This window comes from Pinus tabuliformis, chromosome Q (assembly GCF_031772625.1).
Source record: "Pinus tabuliformis cultivar Carrire ecotype Pingquan chromosome Q, CPIR1, whole genome shotgun sequence".
Classification (NCBI taxonomy): domain Eukaryota; kingdom Viridiplantae; phylum Streptophyta; class Pinopsida; order Pinales; family Pinaceae; genus Pinus; species Pinus tabuliformis.
The window spans coordinates 1,170,473,541-1,170,487,303 of record NC_142296.1 but is presented as its reverse complement, the minus strand read 5'-3'; positions in this window follow the sequence as shown (position 1 = coordinate 1,170,487,303).

Genomic DNA, 13,763 nt, shown 5'->3' with positions numbered 1-13,763 from the left:
TGAAACTTGAATGGTTGAACACATGCACACATAAAGTTGTCCTTCTCTTGATCTAATCATCGAACCTTGTCCCATTCAACTTGTGCTATTTGTGGATGAAACTCTTTGTCTAAGGAAGAAAGTTGTACATTAGAGAATTTATTGCTAGTGTTGCAGTATCAAGCCATAATATTGAATGTAAGGGTCTGAGCTAGCCAATCCCTATGACCTAATAATCGTATGTGGCAATCCTTGATATAATGCCATGACCAAGGTTCCCTTCTCACTTACGGTAAGTTCGGAGCTTAGAAGGGGATTGGTGGGTAGAACCACATAAAATAATACTACATGAGTTCCTGAGAGACTTCAAAAGGTAGTTGGAACTCTCAGAGCCATATTTTTTGAGACTTCCTAAAAATTGGGCACTTGAAGTCTAAGAGGAACAGGGAAAATTTTAAGTATGGAAATTTATCTTAAAGTTTAGAAACCTTGGAAAATCCCACTAGTCTATAATCTAATATAGTCTCTATATAATTTTTTAGTGATTTTTAGGGTAAAATAACTTCATACTAAAAAAATTGGGAGAACTATTTTTAGAAAAAGATGGAAATTAGTGAATCTTTTTTTCTAGAAAAGGTATAGAAAATTAGCCCACTTGTGAATATTAGCCCCTAAAATTTTCCCTGAAGAAGAATAGTGGCATATATTGATCAATTGTAGAGGTAGTGAAAGAGTGCACATTGGCACAACCTAATGGGGTACAAAGATAGTGAAAGGGTGTACATTGACACAAATTGACGTACTGTAGAGGCAATGAAAGGGTTCACTATCTTTGGTGTGCAAGGTGGGTGATATAGGATTAAGGTTTGGGAGGTTGCTAAAGTTAGCACTTGGCCTACTACTTACATAATACTAACTACATGTTGTAGTTGGATCTAGGGGAGCCTTTATCATTGTGGAGTTATGGCCTTGAGAAAAGGGTGGCACACTATTGAGTCCTAGAGTAGTGTGCTGCATGGCTATGAGGAACATATGAGGTATTCAACAAGTTGCTTATAATTAAGGAAGAAATAATCTCACCAATTATGTGATAAAGTCATGTATGTTGCTTATATTTTTTTGTAATTTTGTGTACAGCTATTACGTATGTCTCAGATAAATTACTTGCATTTTAATGTTTAATATTCACATCATTTATAAAAATTTTATGTTGAATTTTGAATACATTTTTATGTGAATATGTTGTCATAGAAATTTGTGGTTATGTTTGTTGGTGATACTAATTTAAGTAGGCTAAATCATATATAATAAGGATAATGGTCTGAGGTAATCATGAGAGTATTGAAATCTTAGTTAGCATGTGTGTATGGCTTTCAAAGGATGAGAATGTTAAGGATTTCATTGGGAATGGTGGTGTCATTGAGAAATATTGACATTTCACTTAAGGAAGAAAGGAATTTGGGGAATTCCTGAACGGAGGTCTTTTGAGGGCTAGGGTAAATAAATTTTCTAGGCCAAACATGGAGCTTAAAGTAGATCTATGTGTGAGACCCAAAAGTCCTAGTTTGCATAGAACTACTATGTGAGTAATCATATTTAATTGAAATAATAGCTATTGACATGGTTAGGAAATGGGAATACCTAAGGAGTAATCTATAGAGCTTACCTTCTTATAAAGTACATGAGGACTTGTAGGTTTCCTATAATTATTCTTCAAGGGATACATGAAGAAGCCATGAAGATAAGGCCTCTTAAGGATAGGCTATATTGATATTATTAGATGATATTATAAAGGATTGGAACTTTCTGTTCACCTAATGAACCTTGGGTGAAAGGATTTACTCAGGGAGGGTGAAAAAGTGGCCTATGACATTTCTTTCCTCTAAGAAAACTACTTCAGATGGATTAAATCTCAAGAGTCTTGAATTCCCCTCAAGATTGGTGGTTTTGCATCCATAGAGGAGTATGAGATGGAGAAGGCTTATTCCTATTGGAGTATAGGATAGACAAATGAAGAAAACCTAAAAACTAAGGCAAAACTTTGCATATCTTGGGAAATTGAAGGATTGAGTTTGGAATTTGGGATTTGGATTTTTAGCCTCAATCCTTGGTCAAATGGTCTAGTATGTTCCATGAACAAGATATTAGGAACAAATGGGGGGTTGGAGTGGGGAATTTCATTAACTAGATAGGCTCTAATTATCGTATGTGGCTCTCAATTCTACTAGTGGAAAGTGGTATAATAAACAAGATCATCAATTGATAAAGATCATAAATAAAATGGACCTTGTATAGGTACAAGGATAATTACTTGGTTCACTTGGTAGCTCAATATCCAAGTGGCCCTGTTAATGGGAATGGAGATCTAGTAATTTAACTTTTCCTAAAAAAGAATAATTAAGGAATTTTCTCCTATTTTGGATGTTGTGAGTGTTTAGACTAGCCCTAGGTCATGCAAACCAATGGATATGAGACCATGAACTTATATGGAAGAGGTGTTAAGAGGCAAAGGTCAGTATATCTAATTTTTCAAGGAACACTTACATATTTATCAAATTTCATAGCATTCACCAATAATGAAACTTTCCATACCACCAGATAGAATCCATTTGTCCATTGGTACCATATTCTAGTAGTCTACCACATCTTTTGATATTTTCCATTGGTTGACATAACCTATATTTGGAAGTCCAAAATTCTATGAATCCAAAACTTTTGGAAGATACATTTTTCTGAAAAGCTGAGATGTAGATACCATTGGAGAAAATGGAGTGGCTTGTGATGTGGCTCATGACGTGGTTGCAACATGTCACTTGTGACATGGTAGTTGGCATGGAATTAATGGAACAACATACTGGCATGGGAAGATGATAGGGCTAGATGACATGGAAGGTTGACATGGAAAGATTGTTAATATGGATCTAAAACGACAACTAATTCAATGCATGATATGAAATTGAAAAGGTTTCTATTGACCCAAGTGGAAGTATAAAAATATGGAACTTTTTGTTCACAATCATTTTGGGGAAAAAATGGATGTTCATAAAATATAGATTAATATCATTAGTTGACCATACCATTTGGATCTAGAAACCTCCCTCTTCATTAGATAGATTTCAAATGGTGGGGAATACATAATATGTTAATTCCCATTCTCATAATGTTTTCCCATCCTCTAATATAATTCACTACTTCATATTCCATTCATCTGGAACTTTTATAAATTATTCTTTTGTGAAAAATCCTAGCTCTAGATGTGACATGGTATCTAACATGTTCTACGTGTGACATTGGCTAAATACGATGATGACATGTCGGCGTGTGACCACCAAAGGTTGGCCATGTGACTTGGTGACATTGCATAGCATAATTTTAACACATGTTTGGAACACCATGTTCCATCCATGTGTCAGCCATAAGGATGTGGATGGGACATGTATTATAATATATTTATACGGCCATAACTTTGAGCCTAAAACTCAAAGTGAAGTAAAATTTATATCTTTCAAAAGATATCAATGAGTATAAGATGACGATGACCTAAAAAAGTGGTCTTAGATAGTTATAGAAGGGAAAACGTTTGCTACCCCACCTCTATAAAATCACCTTGGGGCTTAGGTATCTTATAGAATGGTATAAGAGCCTAGGTTACAATGATGGACCTGCTTAGGCCTACAAACATAATGCCTTTGGTGGCCTGAGTTCATGATGATGGATTTTTAAAATTATATAATACACACACACACACACACATATATACATATATACATAACTCTATCTAATATTATTCTTACTATTATTTCACATAATTCTATTTTGTAGATTTCAAACTACATATATAGGTAGACATGGATGATATTCCAAGATATTACATCCCTAATATGAGGAAGGTTACAGGGTCAAGTCCTAAGAATATCAAAACAAAGTCAAATGTTCATCCATAGAGCATAGCATAGAGGCATGGATTGTTTGAGACTATGAGAACTTTAAGGATGTAGGTACTGAGCTATAGGGATGACAGTAAAATATTGATGAGAGCCCAATATTAGTTACAACACTTTAGCACTCGTATTATATAATGTCTAAATTACTTGGATTAGTAGATAGATTAAAAAAATGTGTCTAAGAAAGCAATAAAAATCATGGTGTCTAAAATAAGGGAGAATATTAATCACCCAAGGAAATATATGATGACTTCTAGAGATCAGTCACCCTCTCCAAGGAAACCAATGAAGAAACAAATCACATCATTTGATACAGGTAGTAGTGTAGACCTACCACTATCTAGACCTTAAAAAAGGAAGCATAAGAATGATGAATTAAAAGGGGAACTTGAGAAAAAGTGGCCTACTATATTCAATGCAGAACACAAGAAAGGCGAGGAGGTAGAGGCTTGGTTGTTGCAAATAAACAAGCATTCTCGATTTTATAACTACTCCTCCAATTTGAAATCCATAAAAAATATATATCACTTGGAGGGTAAATCATCCATGTAACGGATAACCTCAAATAAATTAAGAATCTAAATGAAAAACATATAACTTGGGACCAAATTGAGAAGTAATTTTAAAGGAAGTACCTCTCTAAGCACTATTCTGATTAGAAAATGCAAGATTACCTTTAAATCAAGCTTGGGGATATGATGATGGAGTAATATAAGAGAAATTTATTGGAGTAGCTAAAGTATGTTGACTTTATTAAAGATGAAAAAGTTGAAATACAATGGTTCTTGAGTGGAATTCCTCCATAATATAATGATAAGATCAATTTTGATGATCCTATGACCCTAGAAGAAATTGTAAGTGTAACACCCCTACTTGAACACTATATTGTAATTAACATGCACATGCAAAACTTAGGTTGGTGAGATGGAACATATCAACTAGGCTAGTGAGATGAGGATTTATTTTGGGGGTTGGTGTTCCCATGTGTATGTTGTTCATATGTTTTGGGGTTAGTATGCCTGTGTGTGTATGTATTTTATATGTTTTGAGGCTATAAATCTTGGTATTGTAAATATGTTAACTTATGCATGTTAATAAACACATTACAACTATAGACATAGTCAGACGAAAAGATTATGGGGAGCTAAAACTACATGGGCATATAAAAAAATGGGATTGTATGATTTATAATTCTTGAAAGAACACATGCATATAACTAAAGTCCAGTAAGTTACTTTATGGAGTGTCAAGTGTTAGAGAAAAATACATGCACATAAAAGAAAATATGATGGTACTATGAGGTAGTTAGTTAGAGTTGGATACCCAGGATGACAACAAGAACTCATAGAGTCCCAATGTTGAGAACATCCATGTCTGACTGAGTTGGACACCCTACATGTGATGGAAAAACCCAAGGGACTACAAGTGCAAAGAAGGGTGTGCATCACTTTGGTGCATGATGATGGGAGTTGTGAGATTCGAGGTTGGACGCTACTACTGTTTTAAAAGAGGTTTCAGAGGGTATTTGGAGACCCTAAGAGGGAAGAATTAACTCCTATAGTGAAAAAAATTTAAGAACATTCATGTCCAGCTGAGTGAGAGACCATGAAGGTGGTTGTCAACCCAAGGGATTGCAAGTATAGAGAAGAGTATGATATACTTGGGTGTAGGTTGACGGCCGATGTGAGATTGTAGGCTGGAGGTTACTCTGGTTTGGTATCTTGGGTAGTTTATTGTACTATAAATGTACCTATATTTTGGTGAGCTATTACCCCATGGAGTTGAAGCCCTAGCTTAGGTGTGTCTCAGTGGTGAGAGAAAATGAACAATGTGTTGATGGATGGGAGGAATGTCAAAGGTCTGTAGCTAGTTGACTATTTATCAGATAATTGCTTCTATCAAAATTTGATTAATTATGCTACAATTACTTATGTATGTTTTATGTGTTATATATAAATTTTAATTATTGTGCATGAAATTTAAATTGTTGTGTATAAAATTTAATTAACTGAGAAATATATACTTGTATATGAGCATTTGTATTATGAATTTGGAAATGCATAACACATGTGGGAAATGCAATAAAAAGAGGAGATACCTAGGTGAGAGGGTACAAAAATAACATGCACAAAAATATGCCTCGACCAGTGACTGGAGGCATTGCTAGAGTTAACAAAAAATTGAAAAACCATTAATAACCCATTTTACAGAGGGTCACTAGGCATGAATATACTTAGCGAATTGATGATATGACTAGGATATGGGCTAGGTATGTTACTGGTAGAGCCAACAAGGGGCCATGGACATTGTCATAACGAAAGATAAACAACTCTATGAGTAGAGTAAAAGTAAACCAACATTCCAAAAGGCTTGGGAAGAAAAAATAAAGGCTAGTGGGAGCAAAAGAAAAAGAGATATAAGATCTCATTCTCTAGGAATAGTTCATAGATAAATAAACCTAGGCATACCACACATATTGAACATATGAAATCAAAATAATTTGAAAAGGAACCAAGGTATCCACCCTCTAAATTTTGGGGTTGTGAATGGAATCACTTGTTCAAATATTTTCCCCACAAGGATTCCATAAATAGGGCTATGCACAATATTCAAGGAGCTAAAATAGTAGAAGACGTGGGTGGAACGATGCCCATAATATATGCACCATTGGGTGATGGAAAAGATAACCATATCAAGTAAAATTAATAACCATGCCATAGCTATTTTGATTGATTTTGGAGATATCCATAGTTACATTGATCCAAATGTATTGAAAGGTTTAGTTTAAAAAGGGTTGAGCATGGAAAGGCTTTGTTAGTGTAACTAGTGGTGAGAGAAAAGTAAAATATTTATGAATTAGTAAAAGAATGTCTTATGAAACTAAATATTATGAATACTAAATAATATCTAAATATCATTCTATTGGGTTCATATGGCCACCTCATAGGTATGAATTAGTTGGACCAACATCGTGGTATCCTAGACTATTATAAGAAGGCAATTGCATGCCATCATGAGTATTAGTACAAGAAAGTACAGGGAATTTGAAGACCTATTTCTATGAGAGAAATATCTATGCTCCAAATGAAGAGAAATTTTAGAAAGGATATCAAATTTATAACACCCACATGGAAGAAGAGTCCACAAATAAGATTCCTAAACCTTAAGGGGAAATAGTGCTAAAGGAATACAAACAATTTTTGGAGATATACTAGGATTTTCACCTAAGAGGGATATTAACTATGCAATTGATATAGTTCCTAGAACTACCCTTCTCCAAAATAACTTATAGAGTGAACACAACAAAAATTTAAGAATTATCGATTCATCTCAAGCAGATTTTAAAGAAGGGTGCATACTCCCAAGTGTGTGATATTAGGGTTCCCGTGTGTTGTTTGTTAAAAGGAAAGATGGTACATTATGGTTGTGCATAAAGTTCACACAGTTAAACTAATTTGTAAATTTTTTTGGATGTTCCCTTAGACGATTTGTCACAACATATCTGATAAATTATAGTTAAAATTATGAAATCTACACTATGAGGGCTTATTTCTCTTTAGATTTATGGATATACAAATTGCTTTTTACTATGCATGCATGAAAATTATAATTGCACAAAAAATAGAGAACAAAAAGAATAAAAACTCACAAACCATGATTTGACACATGATATAACTTAGGAAACCCTTTTGGGAGAAAATAGGGTTGGAAGGTGAGGCTGCTTTACTCTCTTTCTCTAAATAGAAAATGGATGTGAGTACCAAGAAGTAAGACTTGTGGCATATGGGCTACTAAAATTCAAAAATCCCCTTTGTGTTATTTCTCCCTATCCTTCTAGACTACTTTATTTGTCTATGGAATAATCTCCACTTGAAAAGAATGGAACCCCTTTTCCTTCTAATGGCCCGATTATAACACAACTTGATAGCCTACTAGTGGTTAGGTTTGATTCCTTCAAGTCATGAATAGAGTTGCAAAATTGGATCTTCTAAATTATTATTCATCATGATCACATGGCTAACCCATTTTCCATGAGTAATGGGGCTAATATGGTATCCTCTTGAATTATGGTAGAAAAAATAGGAAGGTCAAATTCTGAGTGGCATAAATTTTACAAATGGATTCCGATTAAGGAATTTTTTTTGCCACTAGAAAGTTATGTGTGTGCATAATTGGGAAACAATGAATTGTGCTAAAGTGGAAATGTGTTACCCCCCAAAAAATATGTCATATGCCTAAAAATTCTCCCAAAAGGTTTTAGACCCCAATTTTCCAAACTCAATCTTGTTGGTAAAAATAATATTATGAGCTAATTCATCCACCTTTTCCACTCTGAAAGCATCGATATGGATGAAAGAAATATAATGATCCAATTTGGATCAAACCTCCTATTTTGGGAGAATTTTGGTCCCCAAAAAGTTCTACTAGATGAGGTGAGGAAACGTTTCCTCCACCTTCTCTTGAGTGTGCCATTTAGCTTTATTTGGAAGATGTCCTTTCAACCCAATTTTTGAAAGGTCATGCTACCCTTGTCTCACATTTCTATACCTCTTCTAAAAAACTATATATTCTTCCAACTTTTCCTAAGCATCTAGTGTCAAATCCTCTACAAAAGGTAGGATATGTTCCTCTTCTTGATCTAACATGGAAGGCTTGTATATCTTCAGATTCTCTACATTCACAACTGCGCAAATACACATGTATGGGGGTATACTAATTATAAGAATTATCTAACACCTTTTCTATTATCTCAAAGGGACCATACCACATAGCCTTTATTTTCCTAACGAGCCCATATAAACTCTCTTTCTTCAACTGAAACCATACTCTGCCTCCCACCTTGAATGGCTTCTCTATTCTGTACTGATCATGCATGACCTTATATTATTCCTCTTATTTTTGCAGCGCATCATGTACTTTTATATGGATATGCTTAATCTTTTAAACAATTTTTTCATCACTCATGGCATCCCCTGTAATATGCCCCCTTACTCCTCCTTACTGCCCACATGCATTATCCAATGGTGAAGGTGGAAAATATATAACACGAGTTTCAAATGGGGACTTATTGGTAGAAGTATAGATTGCTTTTTTATAAGAGTGTGCATATATACTAGATTTTCATCACATGTCTTTGTATGATTCTAATTGTAACCCCTCATAAGCTGCACCAAATTCTTGTTGACTACTTCTTTCTACCCATGTGTCTATGGATGGAATTTTGTAGACCTCTTCAACTTCATGTCCATCTTCTCTCATAATGTAGTCTAAAATGTGCTAAAAAATCTCATGTCCCTATATGAAATAAATCTCCTTGGTATTCTAAAGTGCACCCACACCTGTAAAATGATGAAGTTCACTGCTTCTTTTCCACTAATGGTCTTTTTACAAAGCATCAGAACGCACATCTTATTGAACCTAACAACTACCACAAATAGGTAGTCATCTCCCTTCTTGGTTGTTGATAAACCTCCCTCAAATTCGATGGAAATGATTTCCTAGGGACGAGTGGGTACAAGTGAGGGATGGTATACACCATGATATTTTCTATTACTAGGCTTATTGGTACAACAAAGCATGCATCCTCTTATGAACCTAGCTACTTGTTCTTGCATCTTGTGCCAATTTACATACCTGTGCAAGTTAGTCGCTTTCTTCCCTACACCTAATTTCCTTGCAACCTTAGAGGTGTGAGCCTCTCTAATCAACTACAATCACTAACCTTTAGGAACACGTAACTTATCCATACTCTAGAGTCTCCCCATACTAGAGATGGTATTCAACAATGTTGTTGCCATCATGAATATGACCCTACCTCTATGTTATCATCCTTCAAATATGCTTCTTTATATGTATCATGGGTGAATAGATCATGTGCATCATATTTCCTAATGATGTGATCTTTTATGAGGTGGCCTTGAAAGAATGTATGAAACCTTGTTTGTGCCAAACGTCCTATACTTGATCACTAAATGAAACTGTTGTACAAACCCCATACACTTGTAATGCTTGGTCTACTGTAGCTTAACGTTGTTTGGTAGGTACTGTAGTGGTTGGCAACTTATTTGGATTATTGTCTCCTTTCCCATCAAATAATGTTTCCACTTCTTCAAAGCTTCCACCAGTGCATAGAGCTCATTCTCGTAGGTACGGTAGTTAAGAAGTGCCCCATGAAATACTTCAGAATGGTAGCCTACAAGCCTTCCTCCTTTCATCAAAACAATTCCCATAGCATACCCACTCGCATTTGTCTCCACTTTGAAAGGTTGTTACAAGTTTGGCAATGAAATAATTGGTGCTTGACTAATCTTATTCTTTAATTCCTCAAAGGCCCTCTGCTGACCCTTTCCCTGCTAGAAACTCTTGCCACTTGTTTTTATGGCATGGAGTGGTGTTGCTACCATTGAAATGATGATATGAATTTCCCCAGGTACAGAGTCACCCCAAAAAAATCCTATCCTAAAAACATTAGTAGGTCGACCATTTCATGATGACCTCCATCTTGAGAAGATCTATCTTTAGCGCTCCTCTACATATCGCATACCCCAGCTACACCAAAGGCTACAGTGAAAAATCACACTTCTTGATTTTTTCTAGTATTTGGTGCGTCCTTAATGCTTCTAGCACCTGTCTCAAAAGTGAGATGTGCTCCTCCCATGTAGGATTATCTACCAATATAAATTCCAAATAAATAATAACAGATGAATCTATATAAGGGCGCAATATATCATTCATTAACCTCATAAACGTAGCTAGTGCATCTCATAGGCCATATGGCATAACTACCCACTCATACAAACCTTTCCTTGTTTTGAAGGTCGTATTTTAGGCACATTATTCTCTAACTCGAACCTAGTGATATCCAAACTTTAAGTCCAACTTGGTGAAGTATTTTGCTTATTGCAATTGATCAACAAATCGTCAATCATGGGAAGGGGTACCTATTCTTGAGTGCGTTTTATTCAGTGCCCTATAATCAATAAAAATCTTCTAAGTACCATTTTTTTAGCACTATGATGATGGGTGACACACATGGTGATGTACTCAGGAAAATGAAACCTTGTTCTAGTAGCTATTACAATTGTTTCTTCACCTCACTCTCTTCTATAATAAACTAGTACCTATACAACCCAATATTTTGCATTATAGAATCTAACCATTAGAGAAATTTTGAGGTTTAAAATGGGCCTCCTAAGGAATACTATAAAATAATAGTGGAAATAATAAAATAAAATTAGATTTCATCATCAAATTTTAGAGGGAAAAAAGAAAAAACTACTTTGTAATCACGTATTTTTGACTTATCTCCCTACAATTTTACTCAAATTTCAAGTGGGAGCGTTCACTAGATGAAAAATTGAATTCATCAGGCAAGGAGTTCTGTTGTGGTAAAAATACAACACCCCCCATTATTGATGCGTCCGCTTCGAATAATGGGGACCCTTTCTATAAAAATTTTGGCTAAGCACCTCTTTGATTTTGATTTTAATTGATTGCCCTACGCTTTCGTTAATTTTTAGTTTTCTTTGGATTCTTGTTTTGATTGCTTTGTTAGAATCGATTTTTTTTATAAGCTTCACATTGACGCTTGTTTCACCTCATTTGGTCAACTGGTTTGAAAATGGCACTCCTTTGAAATCTCATCATTTATCTAGCCTGGGTTAAAAATGCATAAAATGTACAATATCGCATTTAGTTTAAATATTAACTCGTAGAGGGTTTTACTAACATTTTTCATTATGCAGCCAAATAATTAAGCATCGGGACTTAAGAAATTCACTCCAATTTTCTAATCAAATCTTAATCTCGAAAAACCAAACATTCAAGTGGCTGTAGTTTATTTTTATTATTTTTCATTTATTTTCTAAGTGGCTGTAGTTTTATTTTTAGCTATAGTTTAAAAACTTATGTTCATAAAAACAAAACAAAAAAATGAAAATTTAAGTTTAAAATTAAATTTTAAATTAATTAAATTAATTAATATATAATATAATTAATTTAATTAAATTAAAATTTAATATATGAAAAATATAAAAAAATAAAAATAAAAATATCGCATCGGGAGTTTCTTATATGCCAAATTTTAAAAGACCCCGATCAGCACATTCGCCACCCCCGATGCGAAATGCTGATAAAGCATGAGGCACGGGGCATTAACATAAAAGCGTGTTTTAAGTATCGGGTCGGAGGTTATTCGCACCAAATTTTAAAAGACCCCAATCAGCACATTCGCCACCCCCCGATGCGAAATGCCGATAAAGCATGAGGCACGGGGCATTAACATAAAAGCATGTTTTAAGTTTATATTAGTTTGGATTTCCAAAACACTCATACGTATGAGTGCAATAAATGATAAATAGTGGTGTAGGGTAGTATAAATCTTTAACATTAGTTTAAATAATATGTAATATTATATTATATTAATTAAATTAATAATATGTAATATTATATTATATTAATTAAATTAATATATAATATTTAATTAATTTGATTGATTTAGATTAATATTAATTAGTTTTTTTAATTAGATTAAATTCGGTTATAAATAGTTAATTAAATATTAGTTAGTTAAATAAATAAATAGTTTACTAATAATTGGTTTAGTTTATAATTAGAAATTAATTAGGGACTAATTTACGATTAGTTTTTTATTACAATTTTTTAGCCCAGCAACAGAATTTCCAGATTTATATCAGATTTGACCCATCAACTTTGGAAGCTCATAAATTGAGTTCTACTTGGCCAAATGAGGCCCAGGACCGCTCATTGGAAAGAGAAAATCAAGGAGAACATTTTGAAGGAGGTTTCACCAACAGATTTGATCATTTATTGGGCCAAAAATCAGGCAGAAGATCAGGCTCCGAATTTTGAAAACAAAATCAATTTTCTGAGTTATTGTTTTCAATTTCATTTGTCCAAAGCCTCTTCTAATTGCAGATCCATTGGCCAATGATATCCTTTGCCAATCAAATCATTCCAAGCATCAATACAGAGCTTATATTTTATTTTCAATTATTTATTTAAATAGAATTTGATTGGGTTTGATTTAATTGCCAGAAATGATATTTTGATTGCATTTTAATTTATTTTGATTTCTTTTGCAGGAAAACAGTGGAAAAGATATGGAGAAAAGGATTTCAAGCAATGAGAATGCTCCAGCAATTGAAGATCAGAATTAGGAGCAATTAAAATTATATTTGGCAGATTTCTCTTCAACAAACTCTCCTCTCCAAAATTCTTTCACAAATATTATAAATAACAGATTGCAGAATGGAATAGGGGCTGCTCTCCTCTGCAATGCTAGACTTCTAAAAGCACTACTGTAATAGGAATTTAGAGTTGTAGGAGAGAGGAGAGAAAATCTCAGATCTGGGGATTATTGAGGATTTTTCCTTTGTATCTTGGATTATGTATGAGGGACAGAGTTTGCACTATTGTGGCTCTAGTTTTAAAGGCAGAAGTTCAAGCAATGTAAAAGACTGTTGGAGACCAAGATCAGAGAAATGGATGCAATAAATTTGTATTTTTAATACTACTGTTTTAAATATCAGTTTCATTTTTATGGTAACAGGAATGTGTCATTTTATTCATGTTTGTGCATTATTGTCAATATGGGTAATTTGTCTCAATCTTTTTATTATGTATCTCTGTTTTTTATGGATTAATTTCTCATTTTTGAGTAACTATTTACTCTCAAATTTGTCTTATGAAACCAATTTATTGAATGATAATGTGTTGTGAACTATTTCCACATATCATTATTCAATTATTGGATTTATTGATTTGATAATCAATATCATTTTGTGAACTACTTCCTGAATATTGTTGGTTTATTATTTC